At 39.1% G+C, this 27,988-nt stretch overlaps 1 pseudogene; it reads left to right on the forward strand.

Annotated features, from left to right (window-relative positions):
* Positions 1-1,379: 1,379 nt before the first annotated feature.
* Positions 1,380-26,154, forward strand: LOC100733556 (serine/threonine-protein phosphatase 2A regulatory subunit B'' subunit gamma-like; annotated as a pseudogene).
* Positions 26,155-27,988: the final 1,834 nt, after the last annotated feature.

Genomic DNA, 27,988 nt, shown 5'->3' on the forward strand with positions numbered 1-27,988 from the left:
CCTTTTCTGCTGGCTCAATTGCTCGTATGATCACCAGTGCAGCATCTCAGCAATGAGATAAACATAGAAGGGTGTACACAGTAGAAGAATCAGGATTGGAGAGAACTTTGGGGAGATGTTTTATAAGTATTCATGAGTGATGGGTGGTTGGTTGATAACTTAATTTCTACCTTTGGGAAGAATACTGCATTTGTAAAATAATTTTCCAGAGTGACTAGACCTGGCTTTTTCATCACAACTATCTTTGCTCTTCCATGAATTCCATTGTTGGATCACAGAGCCTCATGTCAAAGTGGATCCTATCCATATTCATGGGAAAAGAAAATAATTATTCCATTGGGGTCAGGAGTATTAGTTCCCTCACTTAAAGGTCAACTTTTGCCTGACTTATGATCAAGGTATGTCTTGAAAAAAAATCACCTTTTCAGAATGTACTCATTGTCAAGATTTTCAAGGGAATAGATTTAATACAGGACACATAATTTATAGGATTTTTTAATAATATTAACCCAAAAAGTCAAGTGAAGAAGAATGAATGCAGAGACCCAAAGAATCCATCTGAGGGCTTAAACAGCACAGCAATGTCCTGCACAAGTCCAGCTGAAGACCTAGAGTGGTCTTCCACAGGTCCAACTGTAGGCCTAGATATCAAGGTTCTGTGCTGGAAAGGCCCAAAGGTCAGGAAAGGAAGCTAGAAATTCTGTATTAGTGGGATGAAGGATCTGTGCCAGCAGACTGAAAGATCTATATTGGAGCCAGGAAGCAGTGCTCAAGGTAAGGATCAGAGCACCTCTGGAAACTGCAGCCATCCTCAGTGACAGTGGGGACCTGAGATCCTGTGATAATGAGAACAGCTGAGTTCATACTAGGAAAATCAGCACGATAAGCTTCTTCAAGAGCTCAACAGCATCCTATCTTCCTCTCTAGTTCTCCTTTTATGCTGTTGGCAACAATCCTCAGGTGGGCATTCCACACCTAGCACTGTGCTTATTGGGTTCAGCTGGGTGTTCCAAGCTGCCCATTAGTTAATCTATCACAATACCCATGAAAATGCCCAAACATGAGAGAAGGATGATACTTTTTCTCCCATTCTGTGTGTACATTTAGCTTCTATTCAACATTCATTTAAACCACTATTCTATAAATATCTACTATGTACTATGCACTGAACTCAGTCCTGGGGATATAATGAAGAACAAGACATAGACTCCATTATTACCAAGCTATTATTTGAATGGGGAGACAGACAAGTCAAAGATGACAACACAGTGCAAGACACAAGGAGTCAGGGATTGCAGTAGAGGCCAAAGAGGGACATGAAAGCCAACTTATGGGATTAGGAGGGGGCATCTGGAAGTTTTGTCTAAGGTGAAACTAACATGGTAGAAGGAATTGGCAAGGACAATGATGGAGAAGGCTTCAGAATGAAAGTGGGAGAGGTGGGTAGAAGGTGATGAGATCAGATTGGAGGACTGGGGTTATATATTTTATGGTCTTCTAAGATGCACTTAACATTTCAGATGCCCTAAAGGCGGTAAGAAATCTCCAGAAGGTTTTAATATGACAGAGATATGATCAGAAACAATCTATAGAACATATAGGGAGCAATGTGGAGGAGAAATCAGAAGGACAGAGATTAGTAGTGGGTACACCACTTAGGTTGGTGTTTTAAACACAGGGACACACACTTACACACAATAGAATCTAAGCGCATGTACACACACACACACACACACACACACACACACACACTGATTTACACAAGCACTGGAGTGATCCAACCACTGGAGTTGGAAAACAATGTCTTGAGTTACTCCATTGTTCAATGCCTTAACTCTCTCATCTGTAGAACAGAAATAACCACAGTGGTCCCTCAGTGCCTCCTGGAGTTTCTGGGAGGATGGTAGTGTCATAAGGCCCAGGTTTTTATAGTTCAGGGCAGACGTGTACAGAAGGCTGCTTCTGCCTGGCCTTCAATCGCCAGTATTTGAGACACTGCCAGAGATTGTCCATAGAAAAAGCATTTGTGACAGGCATGCAGATTTAAGAAAGACAAGTTTTAATTGGATTCTTGCTGAATTTCACAGTTGAAACTAGGGTAGGGGAATTGGGACTTTATCTTTAGGCACTAAACTTTAGAAATTACTAAATTGGCTGAAGGCTCCCAGGCAAGGGAGGAATTCCTTTGGCCTGGGTGTCTTTTAGATGGATACTCCCACTGATGGGTGGGGGTGATGAATTTGTACTTCTTTTTGTTGGGTGCCTGTATGTGCCTGCTGTGGCTTCCGACAAATGATCCTAGACTGAGTGGCTTCAACAACAGAATTTAATATACTCACTCTGGAGACTAGAGGGCTGATATCAAAGTGTTGATATCAAAGCTTGATTGCTGTTATGATTTAGATGTAGAATGTGCACCCCCCCACCCCCCCCCGGAAACCTCATGGGCACAGAGTTAGGGCTCTTTGGATCACGGAGATATCCTACTTATCAGTGGATTAACCCACTAAAGAGATTGTAGCTGAATCTGCTCGTAGGTTGGCCTGGTCAGAAGAGGTGGGTCACTGGATACATGACCTGGAAAGGTGAGTTCTTGTCCCTGGATTTTCCTTTCCCTCTCTGATTCCTGGCTGCCATGTGACCAGTTTTTCTCTGCCAAGCCTTCCACCCTGCCAGTTTGCACTGGAGCTGGCTGACCATAGAATGAACTCACTAAAGCTGTTAGCCAAAACAAAACAAAACAAAACAAAACAAAACAAAACAAAACAAAACAAAACAAAACAAAACAACATAAAAATAAAAGAAAACAAAATAAACCTCTCCTCATTTACTGTGGGTGTTGGGTGTTTTGCCCCACGACTAAGATAATTCCTTCTGTCACCCGTGCCCTTGGCTTATCTACACCATCTTCTCCTTATTGTTAGAAGTCTTGAGTATTTTTGTGGTCTTTCCCTCTCCATGAGTCTGTGTTCTAATTCACTCATTTTATTTAAAACTCTGTTCAATAAAAACAAGCACCATTTTGTGATGTTTAGAAAGTAATATATAATATTTAAATTGTTGGACTAAAAACAAAAATGTAAACCTAATTCATATAAATTAGCATGCTACATCCTACACTCAAATACTCATTGAATTTTTAGATACCAAATACCAGAATTACAGGTTACATGACCTTTAACCAAAATAGTTGAGGCCAGAATTATTTCATATATTTTTGAGACTGAGAAATTTGCCATATATAAATGAGACTCCTTTCATAAAGGAGATACAATTTTATTTTACATTACACCTTACATATACAATTCGAGGTAATTTTACCCAATACTTTTAAAAATATTTTTGGGTACGAAACAAAGCTTAATTGTGTGGAATTTTTTATTTTTGGCTTCAATACACTTTCAGATTCTGAGGGAATTTTGGATTTTGAATTAAGGATACTGAACGTGGTGCCCTTTACTATGTTTCTGTGCTTTATATTTTGAGTGAAAAAGGAAAGCTATCAATTGTTGAAATATTTAAAAGCTCATCTACCTGTATGGTGAATGTAAACCCCGTGAATACATTCACATCTCCATCCTGTATTCCAGGAATTGTGGACAGCATCCTTTCTGTGATATCTTTCCACATCAACTTCTGCAGCATCGTGAGTACCTCTTCTGCTCCAATTGTCGTTTGTTTTTGGCTTTTGTGTATTCACCTTCAGTACTGGGTATTGGACGCAGAGAGTCAAACTGAGCTACATCCCCAGTCTTTCTTATGTCATATTTTATATTTTGAACTGAACTTTCACAGCCTCCTGAGTAGCTGGTATTACAGGCACGAGTCACCATGCCCAGCCCTACCTTGGCTTTTTCTTTGCAACTGATTCTTAATGTTCCAATATTCTTTAACCACCTCTCTGTGTCTCAGTTAAGAATGCCTGTCTCAGCTGTGCCTGGAAATCCACCACAGGACCTCCGTGCTGCTGAGAATGCCTCGGGCACAACTGACACTCTGGGTTGCTCTCCTTAAGGAAGCTGTTCTGTGTTTCCACTTGACTTCCACCGCTGGCATGTGCTGCTCTGTAGTTCTTCTCAGGTACAAGTGATCCCAACTCCCCTCATGACTCCTGATGACCTGCAATCCTGCAACAGACAATAACCACAGAACAAAAAAACTAGGCATAGGGCCCCGGCATGCTGAGCGGGTAGAGGTGGACTCACGCTGGCTTCCCAACGTGGCTGCCTTCTCTTTCCTCCTCAAAATGTTAGGGAAGAGAATGGCAGTAGCTGCTATCCAGCGAGGTTCAGGGGAAGCCTGCCATTCCCTCCAAGTCTCAGGCCTGTGACACTGCAGGCTGCAGGGCAGGTGCCACTGTGCCACAGGCAGAGACAGCTGACAGGCCCACCGCACCTGCACGCGCAAGGAGCCCTCTCCTAATTCACTCTTAAGGATACTCATCATGTTGGATTAGGGCCACCCTCATGACCTCCGTTGTTTTCTCTAAACACCTCTTCAAAGACTCTATTTCAAATACAATCATATTCTGAGATATTGGCCTTAAGATCTTCCCCCTGTGTAATTTGGTGGGGGACACAATTTAACCTTTAACAGTGCCTACATGTTCTATTTGAATTGTGCAAATGAGCGGTGGGAAACTCAAAGAGTGAAAATTGATACTGAAGTTTGTTCCCGGGCTAAGAGTCCTTGACTAAAATAGAAATCTCGTGCCATTTCTCGTGGCCACTGCCACCCTGTCCAGTTCTTTGTCTCAGTGCTGATGTGCTGTTGCAAAAGAGAGCCAGGCTGTATCCAGTTCTGTTTCTTCACCACTTTGCTGACGTGTTTTGCTATGGCAACCACTGGCTAGGAAGAGATAACCCAGGAGTGCTGGGGTCAGCCTGTACTCTTTTTTCCTTCATTGCTTGTATGGCCCTGCTGTGCTGCAGCTGTTGCCTAAGTCCCTAGAGTGGAGTTTATTGCTAACAGCCTCAAGTGTGAGTGTGAGTGTGTGTGCCTGTGTGTCAGGATGAAGTGACACCTTCAAAGGAAAAGTTAAATGGAAAATAGGATCCTTCCTAAGAGGGAAGCCACATGCAGGTTATCCAGCCGCTCTCAGCTTCAGTGACACCCTCTGGGAGTTTTCAAGAGGGCTGCTCTGTCCTCCTGGTGCTGGGAATAATGGTCTTCAGCCTTTGAACCCTCCCAACTAGTCCTCTGAATGTGGGTGTTGTCTGCTGTGTCCTTTGGGGTTCACAGTTGCTATGCTGGAGACCTCTGGCACATCAGGAACTGCATTTATTTGTAGGTGGAGGAGCATCAGTATGAAAGCATCCAGCATTTGAAGGAGGAGGTGACTACTGAGTCAGGCATCTGAGAATCATCTTCAGTGTCTGCTGAGGCCCTGAGACTTGGTGAGCCAGTATCCATAAGAGAGAGAGAGAACCTGAAGAGTCTCGCAGCAAGAGCCAGAACCTCTCTCTGTCTTGAGAGTCAAATTGGGTGGCTCTTGCAGTCTCTAGATCCTGCCTGAGCTCCAGGGTCTCCCCCAAATCTTTTCTCACTGCCTTTTGACATGCTGGTGGCAGCTTTGAGTAAATCACTTCAGCTCTGTAATGGAGAAAACTTACTGATTGACAGAGATAGCCCATGACTTCTGAGGATGTGTGACAAGGGTGAACTACGGCACAAAGCCAAGATGTCTGCCTCATCCTCCTCCTCAACCTCAGAAAGCCACATGTGGCAGTCACCGCTGAGACTAGCTCTCTGCTTCCTTGGAGACACCCCTGGGGTCTTTCTTTCTTTATTTGTTCATTCCACAAACATGTACTGAGTGCCAGTGATGTGGTAAGCACGGCTCAGTATGGAAACACAAAAGCGAAATAAACAAAGCTGTTAGACTTACATTTTAGTGCCGGTGGATAGACTGGGAAGTTGATTTTTGTGCCTGGCTTTTCATTTGTGTCGTGCTTTCAGTTTCACCATAATACCTACTTGGATGGGAGATGTGAGATGTGGAGACACATCTTTATATACTTTCTCTTCCATTTAAAGAAGTGGCTCTTAGTCCATTTTGTATCTTGTACCTCTTTGGCACTCCTGTAGACCCCTTCTCAGAGCAATGTGCTTAAACACATAATATAAATAGTACTATGTCATAATGTGGAATGCAATTATCCACATTTAAAAAATTATGATAAGATAACATGTGTTACTTTACTAACACTTTAAATCACATCTTAGCAGCAGATTTATAACAACTGTGATTTCAAAGTGCTGATGAACATACACAGTATTTTGAAATATCTGTAACACTTAGTATAAGATATGAAAATGTCCCTGATTTCCAGTGCTGACAAAGTCCTAGGCACTGCAGCTGGCATTTGGCTTTAGCACATGTCATTGGTTGATGATGCTGGATTGCCCTGCTGTGTTCACCATAATAAAGCTGCCACCACAAATTGATTGGCTTAAATCACAAAAATGTTCTGTCGCATAGTGCTGGTGGTACAAAGTTTGAGTCGAGGGTTTGGGCAGGACCTTGTTCTCTTTGTAGGCAGTAGAAAGTGGCATATATGACAGAATAAATGAAGTACATACAAAGAGAAGAGGTCAGAGTTGTATGTATGAGAAAGAAGACTGACTAGCCCTAGTGTGTCATGAGGGTCTTTTCTTTCCCTCAGTAACTAACTCACTGAGTACCTTCCTTATCCGGTGCTCAGAAAGCGACAAAAGCATCACTGCATGACCTTATCTTCTAATGCTGATGTAACCATTCTAGCAATACATGGTGGAGAAACAGCTCTGGTTTTAACCTGCAAGTCAAATGTTATCATGTCTCCTCGGCACTACAAGCTTCCATGACTTTTTTCTCTGTTTTAATACCTCTTCATTAATTTTTATCTTTCTTGGTACATGTTTGCAATAATGACTATATTTATTGGAAGGAGTTAGCTCATACATAACACATCTTAATTGCTTTTGTACCCCTACCTCTCCTCTTTAAATCTCTTAGTCCTAGTCCTTTTTGCAAAAGATCTGTCTCCTTTTTTTTTTTTTACTTTTTTCATCCTTTTTTCTTCTGCTCTTCCCCCCCATCTCTTACTAACCTTTCCCTTTTTCAAAATATCTCCCTACTTTCTATTATCTATATTTTATTTTGCTCTTTATCTATATTTTGTTTTTTTCATTCAAGAAAACCAGATGACACTTAAGCTTGCATGTTTGATTTATTTCACTTAATATTATAGTATAGCAAGGTATATCCTTTTATCTGTGAATAAGTTTATCCTTCTTTGTTGCAGTACTCCCTTGTGTATAAAATTGCACATTTTCTTCTTACAGTATATTCATCTATTGATGGGCATACATATTGTTTCCAAGATTTAGCTATTAAGAATGGTGCTGCTGTGAACATTGGTATCACTGTCATATGAGGTCTTTAACTGTTTCAAAAAGATACTTAGAATAGCTGGGTCAAATGACATTCTAGTTTTAGTTTCCTGAGGAATCTCTACAGTTTTCCATAGTGGTTGTATTTCCATCCCTACAGCAATGTAGGAGGAAGGGTTTCTTTTTTCCTCACAGCCTTGCAGCAATGGTTATCCTGATGATAACCATTCTTTCTGATGTAAGATGGAATTTCAGTGTTTTAATCTGCATTTCTTTCATGGCTGGTGACGTTGAATATTTTTTCATATCTCTATTGGTCATTTGTACTTCTTCTGGGAAATTTCTGTTCATTTCAGTTGCCCATTTTAAAATTGCATCTTTTATTTTGAGTTCCTTACATATTCTAGATATTAGTCCTCTGTCCAAGGAATAGTTGAGGAATATTTTTTCCCATTCTGTAGGTTGTCTCTTCTCTCTGTCAGTTGCTTCTTTTGCTGCACAGGAGTGTTTTATTTGACATGCTCCCATTTGTTGATTCTAGAAGCTACTCTCCTTCCCTAAAAATAAGACCCAGGTGGAAAATAGTTTTGAAAACGAATATCAAAATTGCCAGCCCAGCCTATGCTCACCTTCCTTGCCATCACTGTCTTCTTGCTCAGTGCATACTCAGTAAGGCAGGAAGTCAAGGGTAAGCTGACTGGGGCTGGGGTTTTGAAATCTGGTTTTCAAGGTTCATTATCTTCCAGCTAGAGCTTATTTTCAGAGAATACGGTATTTCTGAGTCATGGTATTTCTGTTCAGAAAGTCTTTGCATGTGTTTATGATGTAAAATATTTTACTTTACAGCAGATGTGCTTATATTTTAAAATTTAGATCTTTGATCCATCTTGCATCGTGAGCTATATGGGTTTAGACTCAATCTTCTGCATGTGAATAGCCAATATTTCCAGCACCATTTGTTAAGAGACTATCTTTCTTCCAGTGTGTGTTTTGGGCTCCTTTGTCAAAGGTCAGATGAATTGAATGATGCTGGGGTTGTTTATACATTCTCTCTTCTGTTCTCCTGATCCACATGTCTGTTTTTGAGTCAATACAATGCTGCTTTTATCTGTATCTTTGTTATATGACTTGATATCCAGGATTGTGAGGCCTCATACTTTGCTCTTGTCCAGGAATGCTTTGACTATTCTAGATCTTTTTTTGGTTATATGTGAAATTAGGATTTGTGAGAGATGCTGTTGGTATTTTGATTAGTTATAGAAGTATGGCCATTTTGACTATTTTCTTTCTGCTTATCTAAGAACTGGAGACATTTTTCCATTTTCTGTTATCCTCTTTAATCTGCTTTTTCAGAGTGCTGTGATTTTTTTTTTTTTTTTTGGTGTTGGGGATCAAACTCACAACCTTGCGCTTGTGAGGCAGGTGCTTAGGCTACTGAGCTAAATCCTCTGCCCTTGCTGTGATTTTCTTAACTTCTTTGGTTAGGTAAGTTCCTTAGTACTTAATCTTTACTGATGTTATTGTGAATGCTATTGTTTTCCTAATTTCTTTTTCAATGAGTTCATTATTGGTGTACAGGAACAGTATTGATTTTTGAGTTTTATTTTATGTCTTGTTACATTGCTGAATTTAGCTATTAATTCTAGGAGTCTTTTGGTGGAACTTTTTGTTCTATGTAGAGGAATTATATCATCTGCAAATTATGATACTTTGAATTATTAATTTCCTATATGTACCCCTTTCATTTCTTTCTCTTGTCTGATTTCTCTGGTTAAAGTTTTGAGGACTACGCTAAACATAAGAGGTAATAGTGAGCAACTTTGTCTTGTTCATGAGTTTGGAGGGAAAGCTTTCAGTTTTTTGTCATTTATTATTAATGTTGGGAAGAGGTCATAACTGGAGATAAGATTCTTCTGTACATGTTTTCTTTAGGTATTTTTAAGGGAATAAAACAAAACAATGAAACAGGACAACACAAAACAGTGAGAACAAATTGGACTTCAAATACGAGACAGAAGGAAATTCTCCATAGTTGCTATATTGCTTATTGTTATCTTCTAAATAGATGCTCAGACTACCAGTTTTAGGCTGTAAAGTCAATCTGTCATTGCAAGTGTGATGTTGACTTTGTACCTTAGTTGCTGTTATTCCAGTCTGTGTTCCTCTGAATCAGCTGTTTGCCTCTGGGGGATAAAGTGGAGTGGGCTCTTTTTGTTTCCCAGCCCATGCACTAGCTGGTTCATGGAAAGAGTAGGCTGACTTCTCTTTCTCTTCCCAGCTCATGAACATGGCTGCTGCTGACTCATGGGAAGGGTAGACTCACTTCTTGGTTCTCTTTCTGGCCTATGAGCATGGCTGCCACTGGCTCTGAGGTTTTTTTTTTTAAATCTTAAATGAATGTTGAATTTTGTCAAAGATTCTTTTTCTGCATCTGATCATGTGATTTTTGTCTTTGGTTCCATTTATGTGATAGATTACACTTACTGATTTGCATATGTTGAACCATCTTTGCACCCCTGGAATGAGGCTTATTTTTTGAGAATGTACGAATATTTTAAAATTATTTGTGCATTCTGCTTACCAATATCTTATTGAGGGTTTTTGCATATATGTTTGTTAAAGAGATCTGCCTATTTTTTTTGTTGTTGTATCTTTGTTTTTTGTATCAGAGTAATGTTAACTTCCAGGAATGACTTTGGGAATACTTATTCCTTTTCAATTTAATTAAAGTATTTGAGGAGTATTGGCATTAGATTTTACCTGACATTCTTGCAGATTTTGGCAGTGAATCTGATATAGGAGGCAGCGTATAGTAAAATGCCTGGAGAAATGAGCAGGACTTGTCAGTTGCAAGATCCCAGGGCAATGTCAAATGATTCTCAGGACCTGGTATGTGGAACTTACGTCAGGTTCCAGGAGATACGGTCAGCATACACACCAGAGACCACAGGGAGCGTGCTGTCGTGGCAGTCCATGGTACTCAGTGAATGGTTCCCCGGTGCAGCATGTACTTTTATTTTCACTTCTACCTTCTCTTTCTCTTATTTTGCCCAATTCACTCACAGAGCTGGTTTCTTTCATACGTATTCATTCCTCATTTTTGGTACAGGTTTTGGCTTATCTAATTCTTTGTGGTAAGAATGACCTGGAATACTTTCCATTGGTGGCTTAAAGTTCACTTTGTCTGGAAATAGGATAGTTGCTTCTTGCATTCAAGTTTCTGTTGCTTTGTTTTCCAGCCTTTGAATTTGAGTCTGCAAATTTCCTTTTATCTTAAATGTGTTTCTGGTATACAGGATACTGTTGAATTTTGCTTGTTGATCCATTCTGTCAACTGTGTCTTTGAACTGGAAAACTGATACCATTCACATTGAGAGTTCTTACCGGTAGTTACTGACTGTTCTTAACATTCTATTTGGGTTGCTGATTTTCTCTCTTTCTCTCCTAACTCACTGTTCATCCTACCTGATGCATTTTTAACTTCACTGTTTCTTTATAGAATACCACTTAGAAGTTTTTTTGGTAGTACTCATTTGGTGATCATTAATTCTTTAACTGATTTTTATCATGGATATATCTTATTTCTCCATCAATTTTGAAACACAGTTTAGCATGATTTATCAGTTTAGAAGGTCTTTGGCTTGGTTTGGAAGTTGTTTTCTTTTTTGAGCTTCACATTGTCCTGGCCTTTAAGGTTTGTGTTGAGATGTCTGATGTACTTCTAATGAGTTTACCTTTATAAGCGATTCATTGCTTTTCTCTAACAACCTTTAAAATTTTGTTCTTGTTTGGACTTCTGAAATTTTAACTGTGATGTGTTTGAGAGTGGCTGTTTTTGGGTCATGGCTATTTGAGGTTTTATATACTTCAGTGGTCTGTATGTTAAGCTCTTTCTCCATATTGGGAAAGTTTTCTGCTATTATTTCTATGAACAGGTTTGTATGCCATCTTTTCTGTCTTCTGATTTTTCACTACTTCCAATTAATCTTAAATTAGTCTTCTTTGTATCATTTAGTAGTTATTTTATTTATTCTCCACATTTGTTTAAAAGTACCTCTCAATATTTGGTCACTGAAAATAGTCTTGTTCTATAGTTCTGACATTTTCTTGTCACACTGGTCTCTTCTGCTGCCTGTGTTTTCTTTAGAGTGTTTAATAACCTGAATTTGTGCTTGATACCTTTTCATATACTCTAATTATTTTCAATGTTGGGCACTTGTTTAGATCAGCTAACTTTTATTAGTGTCTTCTGTAGACTTGATCATTTTGTTTATTAGGATCATTATCTATTTAGTTACATCTTCCTTGAAGTTGTGATTCACCTTTTTCATCTGTTTCATTATCATCTCTGTTATCCTTTCAAATAATTCAGCTATGTAATCTTTAATCTCTTACCCTTTCATGCCACCTGGATCATCTGTGAAGAGAGTTTGGAGTTTTTGGAGTTTTTGTTGCCTTGTCTTCTCATATTTCAGTTTCTGTTTGTTTCCTGTGTTATGGCTTCATTATGGTAAAAGATTTTGTTGCTAATATGGAGATTTTTGTTTGTTTTTACTTTTCACTGATGCACTCAGATATAGGCATTTGCATCTGTCCCAGGATCCAACCACTTCTTTATTTAGTAAGGGAAGTGGTCATGTATTTGGCTCAGGACCCAGTTCTCTAAGCATGGGATGCAATATTGTTAATGACACAAAAGCAATCCTGATATTGACATACAGAGAAAATTAATTGATAGCAACAACTATGTCACCTGGTTCTAGTAACAAACTCAGCAAAAGTAATAATATCAAAGACAGATTGCCTTTTGATATACCCTAACAACTAATAATATACTGTCCTTAATTGTAGAAAAGTGATCTATGGTTACAGTATAAATACTAAGTCACACCAAACATTAGTATACAGTAAATATCTACTAAGTGGAACAACTTGACCTCCACTAATAATAGAATAGTATTCCACAGTATCAGCTGTTTTTTGGTACTGGGGATCGAACTCGTGACTTTTCACTTGTTGGGCAGGTGCTTTTGCCACTGACTAATTCCCAGCTCTAATAGGAGCATATTTTTTAAATATCCTCAGATAATAGTAAAGATAGAGGATGTGGGGAATAGGAAAAAGTAAAACTTGAAAATTAAGCAATGGAACATGAGAAGGAAGTGAAAAGGTGAAATAAATGACCCTATTTAGGAATAAAAAGAAATTAATAGCATTAGATAAAAGTAGCATAAAAGAATTTTTAAAAAGAAAAAGCAGAGCAAACTAAAGAAAATAATAAGGGGAAAATTAGAGGGGAAAAAACAAAAAATAAAAAGAAAGGAGTTTGGAGGCCAACACCTAAATAATTAATGAAGGAGAAAAATGTCCACTTCCCCAAATTCCTTTCCAAATCAGCGGTTTCCTTCCAGCACCTGCAGTCCTGGAATCCAGTAAGCAAGTAACAGACCTCTCTGCCCAGCTTTATAGTCTGTGGGTTTCTGAGATCCTGTTTCCTGCCTGTTTCCTCCCTCCTGTCAATAAACGTCAGACGGGGTAGTAATAGGCCAAAGCAAGGTGCGTCCTCATCACATCAGTAAACAGAAAAGCAAACATAATCGTGGTCTTTGCTGGAAGTAGGCAATTAGATAGGAGGGGGCGGAAGCAGACCACTGAATTCAATGCCTTCACCTTCAGATCCGGCCCCCTCTGAAAGCCACAGTGACTGACCATGAAGTGTGGGGCTCCCTGTCCTTCCTGGACTGAGTTTGAACTTCTGATGATCCATGTGTAGCCTTCACCCTCTGTGTGTGTGTCTGCTGTGGCCGTGTCTCACCCAGTCACTGTGATCAGTAACACTGAAAGAGTGAAGCTGCAGTGTCGTTCTGTCAAATGGTGCCTAATTAAACTCTTGCCCGCAAAATCACTGGCAATGCGCTGATTTTTTTCTCTAATTCTATTCTGCCACAAAAATGTCATTTTTGGGGTAAACCCACACTTCTTCGGCAGTTTACAGAAGCTGTAGGCTTTTCTTGGGGCTACTATTACCGTTCACTCTCAATTATTTCTCCCTCAAGTTGCTGACTCTTTGGGCTTTCTTTTTCTCACAGGGCACTGGTGTCATCCACCAGCATGTCAGTTGCTTGGGTGTTGCCTCTGTGGACTTGTGCTAAGGGAACCAAAATATAGAACTGGCTAGGATTTTAAAGTAGCCAGGGCTCAGAATTCACAGAGCAGAGCTGGTGGGGGGCAGACACACCACCATGCAGATGCTCTTCCGGTTTTAATAACCTTAAGGTGGCAGTCAAGAACCTCTGTGACTGGGCCTCCCCGACTCCTGGCCTCTTCCTACTCTCTGCTGATCCCTGAGACAGTCCTCCTTCTTACCTTATCTTGGGTCATTAGATACACCACCTCCTCTCAGCCTCTAACTTCAGCATAGGCCATTTGTCCTGCTCTGATTCAGCAGCTTTAAGGGTTTTTGAAAAATGCCAGAAGAAAGTGACTTTCTCATTTCTGTGAATTAGCAAAGGAGAAGATGCTGTGAAAACTCAGGAATTTAAAATCTCAAGAATGTGGGAGTGAAAGGTCCCTTAATCCAAATCCCTGTAATTTTGAATGAATCTAATGAGTAAAGAGTTTTGTTTTTTTTCTGCTTTCAACCATGTCTAAAGACTTAGGTACTGGGATACACACATATATGTTTTATGTGTTCCTTGGTGAAAACTGTTTCTTACACACATGCAATGATGAGCTCCTCAGATGTATATGCTGCTGGAATAATAACTCACCTGTGCTGTGTAAACTGGAGTCTGAGGTGTTACCTGTGAAGTGTGTATGTGCTTGTGCAAGAAGAAGACAGAGACACAGACAAAAGGAGCATTTTCTGTGATTTATTTACTTACTTATTCCCACTGAGCTTTCTGCCATATTTAGCTATTCTCTGTATCTTCCTTCTAATAGGGATATATTTATGGCACATTTTTTTTTTTTGCCTTTTTCCTTTTTATCAGTACCAGGGATCGAACTCATGGCTGCCTGCTTGCAAGGCAGGTGCTTATGCCACTGAGCTAACTCCCCAGCCCCTGGCACATTTTCTTTAAACTCATCTTTTTTTGTAAATTAGCTTCAGCATTGAAAGGATATTCAACAAACTGCAGGCTAGAAGAAACTAATCATAAAATGCATATCCAATAAAGGTGTGGCATCCAAATTTTACATCAAGAAATCCTAAAACTTAACAATAAAGAGACGGACAAACAGGGCTGGGTGTGTGGCTTGGTGGTACAGCAATTGCCTAACAGGCATAAGGCCCTGGGTTTCATCCTGAGTGCCATTAAAAGAAGGAAAACAAGGAACCTGATTTAAAAATGGGCAAAAGACTTGAACAGAGCAGGATTCTGCACATGACTGGGCTGCGGCCTCAGTCAGCTTATTTTTTAAAAAAGTAGTGAATACATCAAAACTTGCATGACATCCTCCTTGTCATGCATACAGGATAAGTCAGAGATGCGTGGTCTGAGTTAAGGACAGGAGGGCCAGAGTTCTCAGGCCATCTTTCCGTTTCACCTTTTTTTTCTATGGCAGTACCATAGAAAGCTCTATAGAGCTTTGGTGCTCTGAGGAACACATCTGAAAAAGGTTGGCATACCTGAAAAGAATACAGGAACTCTGATTCCCACCGAAGACCCCTCGCACCTGTGAGCAAGGCGTAGCTCCCTTGTGCCTCACTTCTTTCCTCTAAACAGAAACCACTAATACAGCGAAAAGGTAACTCACAGAGTGAGAAGCTTTAGTCAACTATCTCTCAGACAAAGGACTTCCATCTAGGGTGTGTAAAGAACTGAATAAAATAAGGCCTCCCAAATTCAAATACCCAATCCAGAAATGGGCATCTGAGATGAATATTCACTGCTCAGATGAAGGAAAACAAATGGCAAAAAAATATCAAAAAATGTTCAACATCATTGGTCATTGGAGAAATTTAAATTAAAACAACACGGAGATTCTATTTCACCCCAGAAAGAATGGCTATCATCAAGAAACCAACCAAAAAGAAATGCTGATTGTGCTGTAGAGAAAAAGGAACCATTTTCCACTGTTGGTGGGAGTGTAAACTGTGGAAATCAGTGTGGAGATTCCTCAAAAAACTAGGTTTGAAGGGCTCATTCAATCCAGATATTCCCCTCCTGGGTATTTTCCCAGAAAAATTGAAAACAGCGTATTGTTCAGCTGTATATGTGCACTTGTGCTTACTGCAGCACAATTTGTAATAGCTGAATCTTGGAAACAATTGCCCACCAACTGAGGAATGGATAAAATTTTATAGTATTTTTGTAAAATGGAATACAACTCAGCTATAAAAAGGATAAATTTATGGTTCTTATGGTAAATGAATGCAACTAGAGACCACACTGAAAAATGAAATAAATCAGGTACACATATTGTCTTCCTAGTGTAAGAAACTCAAAGAGTTAATAATATTTAAAATGTGCAATAGGTAATCTGAAAGTGGAAGAAATTACTCAAAAAGAAAGAATAATTGGGATGGGAGAAAGAAAAACAAAGGAAATGTATATGTATATATATACACACATATAAGCTAATTATAATACTAATTTCTTTTATTTCATTGAAAAGAATGGTTTGTACTTACACGGTGTGATCAATTTTGCATGTATATGTCTTGCATTCTGAGCAGCTACTCTAAAATAATAATATGCAATATATTAACCATTATTAATTTTCTATTAACTTGTTTTGAAATTCTATATCATTGTTTTTTCTCTTTAATTAAAAAATTAATGACATTTCTGAGGCGGCCTCTCAGGATGCGCTTTTTCTCTGCTGCTCTTTTTGTTTCACGTTACTGTGAAAGTAAATTAAAAAGAAGATTAACCTTGTAGAATATCTAAGGAGATAAAACCAGTTACTCCTTAAAAGTAAGCTTATTTGCAAACATAAGTGAAATTTAACCTGAGTTATTCCTTGTAAATACCTAAGAAAAGACAGAAATTAGACTCAACTTACCAGAAATATGTAACACTCTTGTATCTATATAACTAGGGATTTTCTAGCTAGATAGACCAAATAAGACATTTGCATAATTGCAGCCAATCAAATAGTTTCTTTGCAGTACTTTTGTGTTGGTCCTACAAAATTTTCACCTTCTGTTCTCCCCAAAAAGCTTCTGAACCACTTTTTTTGGAGCTGCTGATTCTTTAGTCAGTGTTTACTGAAACGACCTCTCTAAATTTTTCTTGTATCTCAGTTTACCGTTTTAAAATGATTCTTTTTTATTAGTAAACACCACCATCTATATAAATTTTTTATTTGTGAATTCATTCTTTGTAATGTCTGCTACCCCAGGAGATAAAAGTCCCTCAAAGTCAGGGATCCTGCCTGTTGTGTTCACACTTCAGTGCCAGTTCTTAGCACAGTTCCTGCTACATGGTAATCATTTATCTTTGTTGCATGAATTTTGTTGGAGAATACTGTAGCTTAGCTGAATGACATTTTAGCATGGTTTCTTTCTTTTTCCCCCCCTCTTCATTAAACAACAGAATTCCTTTCATTAAATAAAATTGTTCAGCCTCTCTTATTCAAACCAACATACTTTCCTGGTTAAATTCAAGTTGGGATAGGACTGGGAAGATCTACTTATCCTCCTTCCTCTGTGCTGTTCTCTACAAAATCCACTGGCATCACACAGACTGCCTTTTGGAGATCTTTTCTCAACCCTCACCTTGAGTATACCAGAAGGGTCTGTTCACCAACGGAGTCCCTTCTGTAGGCTGAGAGACAAATGATGTGTCCTCTCCTCCCAGCTCCCTGAGTCTGCCCCCTGGGCCACTTTGCTAATAGAGCCATAAATTCCCTCTCCAAATGAGCATCCTGATTTGGTTTGCTCTTCAGCTGACCTCTTCCTAGAGAAAATGCTATGCCTTCCCTGAGTTATGGCAGAGACTCCAGTGGGTGGCTATGTTGTGTCCTGCCTCTGCCATCTGATTGTATAATTCCATTCCAATTTACAGGCTCGTTGGTTCCCCAGCCAGTTCCCACTTCAGTGCAGCTGACACTGTAGCAATATTTGCCTGTGTCATATTGCTCAGACAAACACAGGCATCCCCGCTGGGGAGGCAGCCATCCCAGCCCTGGCATCTCATTGACTGACCCTGGATGACTCTGTTGAAATCAGGGCAGGGAAGACAAAGCATTGGAACGTAGAACAGGCTCCATTCGCATAGTCATTACAGCCCTCACTGTCAGCCTGAGCATGGTTGAGAAGCTTTGCTTGCCTATATTCACTAAATATTCCCCTGACAAAAGGGCTGGGGCTGATGTGCACCTCTCAAGGTGCTAAGGCTGCTGTCTGCCCTGGGGCCTTTCTCTGCTTTTTGGATGGATCTAAATTCTCTTTCTGAGACACTTGCTGATTCATTCTGTGCTGGGTCATACAATGCCTTGCTTTGAGTCTGTCTCCAAGAGTGGCAAGAAATGGAATTGAGCACGCTTTCTGTGTGCCTCAGCTTCTAACCTTCTACAATGGGCACAATCACATATCTCACTGGATTCTGGAAGTGTTAAATGAGATGTGTGCAACCAAAGACTGAGGAGTGAAAGTCATGAGCACTATAACTACTTTTCAATAGTTTAATCTATAGCTATTTTTGTATATCAATAGCCATATCAATATCTAATTCTACATTTAAATCTGTGTTGGTGTCTTAGGGCTGCCACAGCAAATTATCACAAACCAGGTGACTTGAAGCAACAGAAACTATTTTTCCACAGTGCTGGAAGCTGGAAGTCAATTACTAGTTTTAGAGGAGAGCCCTCTTTTACTTCTCCCGCTTCTGACAGCTATCTGTGTTGTTGGCCTTCCCTTTTGCTTTTTGGCTATATGACTCTGAATTCGGCCTTGATCTTTGTATCTGTCTGTATATCTCTTCTGGGTCTCCTATTAAGACTTATTATTGGGTTTAGGTCCCTCTGTGATACTCCAGGAGGATGTCCCCTCAAGATTCTCAACTTACATTTTCAAAGATCCCTTTTCCAAATGAGATCATAGCTATAGGCTTCAGGTGTTCAATATGACCTTGTCTTTTTTGCTTTTTTTCAAAATGCTAGCAAGTTCTGCATCTAAGTTGTAGATCTGTAGTTCTTTATGCTAATATGTAATTCCTTATCTAAAAATCCTGGGGATAAAATGTGTTTTTGAATTCAGATGTAAGTTTTAGAAAACAATTGCATGTACTATTATATTACAATCTCCCTTATTGGGGAGATACAAATGGCAACCTATAATTAAGGATATGGATGTATTTCAATGACATGTTTATATATTCACACTAAGTAGATTAAAGAAACAAATAATGTCGTGGTTATTTGAATTAGGTTTTGCTGCCAACTGAATTTTATCACCATATATTTTCCAGAACTTTTTGGATGTTCGAATTATAGAGAAAAGAGTAGCAACCTATACTGTTGAAAATTCTCATAGTTATTATGGCTCACATGTTGTTGGTTTTCCAAAAATTTCATCCTCAGGAAGCTTGGTTACCAAGGTGGCAATGTGGGAGCTGGTGGGATCCTTCCTCTAAGAGGCAGAATCCAATACAGTCTTTAGGTCACTGAGGGAACAGCCCTAGGAAGGGGTTAGTGAGGAAATATCAAACCTTGGACCTTATTTCTGAATCTCTCTCTGGCTTGGCTTCCTGCTTCAAGATATACTTTCTTTTCTACACATACTCCCCCATTGCCATCTACCAAAATATGACACAATCACAGAGGCTTTCACCAGGGCTTACAAAATGATATTTGGGCTTTCAATAGCTAAAACTGTGAGCTTAATAAACTTTTCTTTATAAAGCCTGTCTCAGGCAGGTTGTTATAGCAACAAAACCTGACTTATCTATAATAAAACATTTGAAAAATGAGATTATACATGTAACATGCTTAGCATAGTATCTGGCACATGGAAAGAACTCAAAAAATATATAATCATTGTATTACTCAGCTTTTCATCAGATAAAGAAATACCTTAGACATGTTTATTTTATAAAAAAAGAGATTGAGAGCCAGGCTTATTGGCACAGCTCTGAAATCTCCACATGCTTGGAGGCTAAGGTAGAAGGATCAAAAGTCTGAGTCTGCGCAACTGAGTAACTTAGTGGGACTGTGTCTCCAAAAGGGTGAGGATGGGAGCTGAAGATGTAGCTCACTGTAAAGGCACTAGGTTCAATCTTCAGTACCACAAAAATCTTTTTAATTAAATAAATTAAATAGAGCAGAACCTCTGTACAAAGGACTCTGCCATCATTGTTAAGAAGTTCCTTCAGGTGATTCTAAAATGTAGCAAGGATGAAGAACTCTAGGATTTTGGGCTCAGAATGAGGAGGGGGGAGATCAGCCCAGAAAATGCTGCTGTGTTTAGCTCTTCTGATCAGTATGATATCTCAGTCACTTTCTCATTGATTGGAAATAACACCTATCACCTGCAACTTAAAGAAGGAAAGGATACTTTTGACTCACTGTTTCTGAAGTTTCAGTACATGTTTGGCAGGCTTAAACAATTCAGTACATGTTTGGCAGGCTTAAACATGGCAGGAGGGCCTGGGTGGATGGAAGTTGCTCATCATAGGAGCCAGGAAGCAAAGAAAGGAGGATTCCAGAAGGGAGATGTGCTCTTGTAGGTCAAGTCTCCAGTGACCTGCCTCCACCCAGGGCCACCTCCTAAGAAAAATCCCACTACAGTATCTCCACAATCCAATCATCATTCAAATACCTTGCCTATGAATGCATGAGGTCTTTGGGGGACACCCTGATCCAAATTGTAATACATGCAAAGGGTGAGGGGCTGGGACATGATTCAGAAAGTGAGAAGGGAATAATAACACAAGTTGGGTGAAAAATGTACAAAACTAACAGATTCAACAGCAACAGTGGCCAGAAAAGAGTGTCCTAAGGGAGCTACACGAAAAGCATGACGGACTGTTCTAAAGACAGTAGCACTACCCCAGAGGCAATGGCAGGGAGAGGAGCAGAAAAAGGACAAATCAAAAGCAAGAAAATCCATGGGGGGAATTGCAATGTTTCCTTTATAAACATCAAGTTATTCTAGATGTGGAATTAAGACGTTAGGAATATGACTAGGGATGGGAAATGTGCAGCTGTAATAAGAGGGATTATTCCTCAGGAATCATTCTCGAGCCTTTTATGAAGTCTCTAGAGCATCCTCAAGGACTTCCTGTGTGGCTCTGAGGTAGGAAGTTGTGAAAAACAGGGTCTGTTTTGACACTTCACACAAAGCCTTCGCAGTATAATATAATTTTCTTTCAGATAGTTTGGTTATTTCAGAAAGCCATATTTATTGTAGAAGAAGCTGGGAAATACAGGTAATTGAAAGTAGAACAGGAGAGCCAAATTTAAGTCACCCATAAAACCATCCACTGAAGTCTGTTTGATACGTTTCTTTCACACTGACTTTATTCTACCCCAGCAGAGCATTTTTCTTTTTAAAGAAAAAAGATCATATTATATCTGAATTATATTTTTTATTCAACAATAGATTGGGAATGTTTTGTATTACTGTGTTAAAAAAGAGAAAACAAGTTGGAAAAGAAAAGGTTATATGGCCTTGTTTGCAGTTACATATGCAATATATATATATATATATATATATATATATATATATATATAGGCATTTCTATAAACTGGCAACAAATTATCTGAAAAGAAGTCAAGGAAAGGTGAGGAGGAGCAAAGATGGTGGGTAGATAAAAACTGGCTACAGAGGCTCCCTGAGATAGTCAACTTAGAATTCAACATAAGACAGAGTGGGGAAGCCCCAAACAGAGGGAGATGAATTCTCTCGTCCCAAGGAGAAATTAAGGTGATAAGAACCAACCAAACACACAGTCTGGTGCTATTATTGGAACAGCTAAATGTTCAGTGTTCCCACCTCAGCAGGCAACTTGCTGAACATCCAAGGTCCTGCTGTGACTTGCCAAGGTCCCACCACAACTTGCCAAGCTGTCCAAGGTCCTACTGCTTTGACTCACTGGAGGTGCAGTTACATTGAGTTTGGGGGTCAGTGAGCTGAACAGAGAGCTGAGTTGGCAGGGTGCCCACATGACCTGTGGTGAGTGATGGGAGTGGAGCATTTCCACAGAAAGGGAGGCTCCAGTGGATGACATTCTGGGACGGGGCAGGACTGGCAAGTACAAGGGGCAGCAGTGACTTCAGTCAGTTGTTTGCTTCCCAAACGGGATTGGTGGAGTGAGCTAGGCCTGGGTCATGTGACCTGGATGAGACCCAATAGGTTATCCGAAATCAAGTCTTTACAGCAGTGGTGCACACTAACCACACTAACCCAGTGAAGCCTCCAAGTTTGACTGACCAGGAGGGGAGGCTGCACAAAGTAATGTAGTGCAGGCCACAGCAGCTTGACTGACCCAGAGGGGAGGTGGCACATAGTAATACAGTGCAGGGCACAGCAGCTTGATTGATCTGGAGGGGAGGGGCCAGTATACACTGTCCCTGTCTGCAACTCACTAGCACACGACAGTGTGAAGGGCCATCTAGCCAGCATGCTTCAGAAGAATTGTAACCAACAAAGAAAGAAACTGGGGCCTCCTGGAAGAAGCAAAAAAGATGGGAAGAGGAAGCAACAACAAAAAGTCCCCAGGTCCCAACCCTGAGAACATTGACCCACAACAGGTAAATACAAAGGAGAATGAGGACAGCAAACATGCAATATCAGACACAGTGCCAGTGGACATAATGAGATATATTCAGGACCTCATAGACGAGTTCAAAAGTGGAATATTTATCCAAGTAAAGCCAGATATAAAAAGATTAATAAAAGAGATACTAAGCACCCCTCAAGCAGACACAGATGGAAGAAGGGAGGAACTCAAAGGAGAGAACCATTTGATGAAGAATATAAAAAATAGAATGCATGAAGCAGATTCAAAGAGATCACCAGGAAATTAAAAATTCTATGGAAATATGGCAAATCAGCTTGAAAGAAACTAAGGATAGATTATCCGAACTGGAGGACAGTTTTGCAATGTGGGATTATGAAAAGGAAAACTTTTTAAAAATAACAAGGAAACAAGCAGTAACAATACAAAGGCTAGAAGACAAAAAGAGGACCTATAACTTGAGAATAAAGAATGTGAATGAAGAAGCTGGGGTACAAACAAAGGAACTACAAAGGTTTTTCACAGAAATAATTAAGGAAAACTTCCCACACATAGGAAAAGGAAATGATATTCTGATATATGAGGCATACAGAACTCCAGCCACCTACAACAAAAACAGAGCTAAACCCAGGCTTATAAAAATCAAGATCCCAGAAATTCAATGTAAGAACAGAATATTAAAAGCTGTTAGAGACAAGAAACAGATCACCTATAAAGGCAGACCCATCCAAATAACGGCAGACTTCTTGACACAAACCATCAAGTCAAGAAGAGTGTGGAGTGAAATATTCCAAGCCCTGAAAGAAAATAACCTCCATCCCAGATTGATATACCATGCTAAAGTGTCTCTAGAAATTAATAGAGAAACAAGATGCTTGCAAGACAAAGAGGAACTTGGGAAATTCACAACCACCAATCCAACTCTACAGAGAATACTGCAGAGCATTCTAGAGAGAGAAACGTACTAGGATTCCAGGAACAGTGGCAGGGAGGCCTCGATGAATGGAGCAGAAAACAGAATGAAGAAGATAAGCAGACAACTGATGGCAAAAAAGAGCATAACAGAAATGAGGCAGAGAAGATTTTATTCAAAACTGATATGATTGATAATATCAAGTCTGAGAGTATAGGCAACTACACTGAAGATGACAAGACTCTATGATACACATTCTGGTTTGATAACTGCCAGTTTTTGAAGTTCTATACTATATACAAAGTTGTGTTTTAATTAATACTGTTATGTACTGATACGTTCAATTATACTGTGTCTGATGATATAGCCAATTCTATTGGACATAACAGGAGACAACACAGGAACCACGGTAGAACTCTTTGTATAATGGTCTTTTATGTTTATTTCACTTGATGTGTTTATAGGAATATGTTTTATTTTGCCTTGCTTTGTTATGTTTCTCCCTCTAATATAGAAAGGATAGAAATACATGTTAAGACTCATGCATGTGTAGAATCCATAAACAGTTTAGGAGAACTGATCTTATAACACATGATGAAATGAACAGACACTTTGAAGAAAAAGAGACAGTAAAATACCCTGTGCTGACCCTGGAGTATCATAATGTGAAACCCAGCAATAATATTATTCTTTTTTCAGAGTGCTATTAGCCTGCTTGGGTTTATTCAATCTCAACATAATTGAATATATGGATAACTGCATGTATATTTAATAGGATTGATAGCCATATTTCTAAGTTTTTGTTGGGTAGTTGAACAGAATTGGTTGCAATCTCACGGTTTGCATTCCCACTTTATATGCTCCACTTTAGTATCTTGAATAACTATTTGTAAGAAGACAATCTGTAATCATCAACTAGTGATTTCTTACTGTTTATTTTTTCTTTGAAATTACATATTATTTCTACCCATTTTCTATTTTGTTTAGTCTTTCTTTAAAGTAAATTTAAAAAAAAAGACACTACAGTACCCAGTGCTGATCACGGAGTGTTATGATGTGAAATTTAGCAATACTATTATTCTTTGTTCAGAATGATTTTAACCTGCTTTAGTTTGTTTAATTTAAACATAAATGAAGATATGGATAACTGCATGTATGTTTAAGTGTATAGGATTGACAATCATGTTACTAAGTTTTTATTGGACACTTGAACATAACTCTTTGTGGTATTGCTGTTTGAATTCCCACTTTACATGTTCCATTTTTGTAACTTGAACAACTATTTGTAAAACAACAATATGTAAACATCAACTAGTGATTTCTTACTGTTTATTTTTTTCTCTGAATGTATGTATTATTTCTACCTATTTTCTGTTTTTAGTCTTTCTTTAAGTAAAATTTAAAAAAAGAAATCAAGGAAAAATTGTTTGCATGATAGCAACAAAAAATACTTAGGGAGTCCTCTCCTTGCCACAGAGGCATTGATGTACTTTAGGGATCTGAAGCTCTGGGCCAAACTTTCCCAGGAATCAGTCTGCAAGAGCTAAAAACTGACTTCTATGGTCTTCATCTAGTCTTGGTAGTGGAAACTGCCTTCAGTAAAACAGAACTGTGAAAAAAATAGTGAACAAGAATTAAAAGTTGAAGAAATGAATTTTTTACCAAATACTACTCAGAATGGAAAGGAGGTAAAAAGAATGAATTTTATAAGACAACTGCCCAGTTTTATTATGGACTGCCAGCAGAAGATGAAGCTTTATTACAGAAATTGAGATTAATCCAGAGCAATGTTTCTACAAAAGAAAAATAGGGAACTCTTAGATAATGAAAGTTACAGAACTTGTGGTTTTTGCAACAAAACCACACTCCACCTGTGATTGGAGAAGAAGCGATGATCAATTATGAAAATTTTGTGAAGGTTGGTGAAAAGGCTGGACTAAATGGCAAGCAATTTTTCACTTCAAAAGTCCTTGATAAACTCCTTCATACAGATTCATATGGAAGAATTTCCATCATGCAGTTCTTTAAGTATGTCATGTGAAAAGATTTGCTTCATCAGACAAGAATAGGACTCAGTTTATATGATGTTGTTGGACAAGGATACCTTTGGGAATCTGATTTAGAAAACTACATATTGGAACTCATCCCTACTTTGCCACAGTTAAATGTGCTTGAAAAATCATTTTATTTCTTCCATGTTTGTACAGCAGTTAGAAGTTCTTTTTGGACTCTCTAAGAAGAGGGAAGATGAAAATTCAAGATATTTTAGCATGCATGTTCCTGGATGATTTACTGGAGCTAAGGGCTGAGGAATTGCCCAAGGAGACAAATTGGTTTTCTGTTCCTTCTGTCCTAAGAGTTTATGGCCAGTATTTGAATCTTAATAATCTTAGTAAAGAAGAGCCTCCTGCTATAGGACAGCAACCATAACCAATGTCTTCTTAGACCATGTTTGCCAAGAGTGTCTCATTTACGATGGAAAAATGGACTAAAAGACCTACTTGGACTTTGTTCTTGTGCTAGAAAATAGGAAGGAACTTCAACTTTGCAGTACGTCTTCAAACTTCTTGATATTGAGAACAGGATATCTGAATGTCTTTTCCCTTAATTATTTCTTTAGGGCAATACAAGAACTAATGAAAATCCATGGACAAGATCCTGTTTCATTTCAAGATGTTAGGGATGAAATCTTTGACATGGTAAAGCCAAAGGATCATTTGAAAATTCCTCTCCAGGATTTACTCAACAGTAATCAAGAAGACACAGTTACTACCATTCTAATTGACCTGTATTGTTTCTGGACTTATGAGAACAGAGAAACCCTTATAACAATAACACTGAGAACTCTGCTGATCTTGATGATACATGATCTCTGAAAGCCTGGAGTCTCATTAAGATATTTGGATACTATAATGACACTGCTGAAGCATAATTCTTCGAAATGGTCTAAATTAAACACTTCATATGGCTATAGGAAAAAAATATTTAGGAATCAGTTCAGCCAAGGCGGTAACTGTCTACACAGTCACAATTACAAAACATTGATGAAAATAATTAAGAATGCAAAAATAAATATAAATATATTCCATACTCATGGATTACAAAACTTAATAGGGTCAAAATGTCCATATTACCCAAAGCAATCTACAATGTCATGTAAGCTCTAACAAATTTTTCACTCTGCATAGAAGTAGAAAAAGCTCTCTTATATTCAAGTGGAATTGCAAAAGGCTCATTATGGTCAAAATTATCTTGAGAAAAATGAACAAACTTGGAGATACAAAACTACCTGATTTCAAAATATACTACAAAGTTATAGAAGAAAAACAGTATGGTACTGGCATAACTGCAGACACATAGATTCACGGAATGGGATTTCTTACCCAGAAATAATTCATTCATTTGCAGTAAACTGATTTTTAACAAAAGTGCCAAGAACATATAATGGGGATAGATAGCCTATTAAATAACATTGGAAAACAGGATATCTTATAATATTGGAAGACAGGATATCTTATTGTAAACCCAAATATCAAGTTCAGTCATCCAAGTATTGTAATCCTCTTTCTAGTTTTCCTCTCAATCCAAAAAGTTGTATTTGTAATCCCATTGAGACGTTATTGGAATTCCAGCCAGTTAGTTCTAATCTATCACAACCAACCCATGGCGAGAGTAAAAACACCAAGACATATTCCAAGTTAAGGGCAGCCAAAGGGACCCAAGTCCATTTCCCATGAGGACATGTGGACAATGGCCTCAATCCTAGGCCTCCAGCATTTATTATCTTGTGAAGAAAAGGGGGGCAGGTCGCTCAGGGATGAGTGATAGTCAGGATGTCAGGGATTGCTGAGTAACTTGAGCTGGCAGGCCAGGTGCAAGGCAGGCATCTCTGTAATTTGCAGAGATAAAGACATGCAGAAGGATCAATTTACATTACCTGATTAAGGTAGCAGGGGAATTTTTTTGGGGGGGATGTTGCTTGATGTTTGATATGCAAACACTTGTGTCTTGGGGAGTCATAGCCTCTTATCTTGAGGCTCCTTCCCAGTTGACAGTCTAGGAGCTATTTGCTCTGCATCTTGCCAGCTCAATCTTATAATACGGAGAGCACCATGCAAGGAGATGGGACTGTCTGATGGCCAGACTTTGCACATTAACACTTCGGCTAGCCTTATTTACAATGCTTAGAGCCATTTGAAGAGAGAAGGAAATATCCTAACCAGCCTTTCACATATCAGTTGTCTTAGTTACTTTTTACTCATCACTGAGACAAAATACCTGAAGCCCAAAGTTGGGAAAGGAAAGGTTTATTTCTTACAGTTTTTGGAGGTTTCAATCCATACTCAATTGGCTCCAAGGCAGGCTGGCATGGCTGGGCCCCAGTTCATGGAGGCTGCAAACAACAAGCAAGAAACAGGCAAAAGAGCAAGACACCTCCTACTTCCTGCCATTACATCACATCCTGGCTCCACCCCTTTGTGGGTGTAGCACTGGCCAGCACCATCAATCCAAGCACTAGACAATGAATTATCACAAATGCACAATGCAAACTCATGAGGCCTGGGGGACACAGACATAAACCATGACATTCCACCCCCGGCCCCCAGGACTCATGTACATCCTTTATACAAAAGGCATTTAATCCACCTCCAAGAGTTGCCAAAGTCCTAAGTTTCAGCATTGCTGAAAAGTCCAAGTCCCAAGTCTCCTCCAACATCTATGGCAAACTCTTAACTATAACCCCCTGTACAAATGAAACAAGGTTAAACATTTCTGAAATGCAAAGGCACAAGATAAACATTACCATTCCAAAAGTTACAAACAGGGGAATAGAAAGCATTGGAAACAAAGCAAGCCCAACATCCAGCAGGACAAACATTAAGTCCTAGAGTTTCATGCTCAGCATCTGAAGCAATCTGGTTACAAGCTCCAAAAGGCTTGGGTGATTCCACACCCACAGCACTTCTGGTGATTTCAACTCCCACAGAGTTTTCTCTTAAATCCTCTCTGTTCG

The sequence above is a fragment of the Cavia porcellus genome, unplaced genomic scaffold (assembly GCF_034190915.1).
Source record: "Cavia porcellus strain 051 isolate PalLab524CR breed Dunkin Hartley unplaced genomic scaffold, mCavPor4.1 scaffold_16, whole genome shotgun sequence".
Lineage (NCBI taxonomy): Eukaryota > Metazoa > Chordata > Mammalia > Rodentia > Caviidae > Cavia > Cavia porcellus.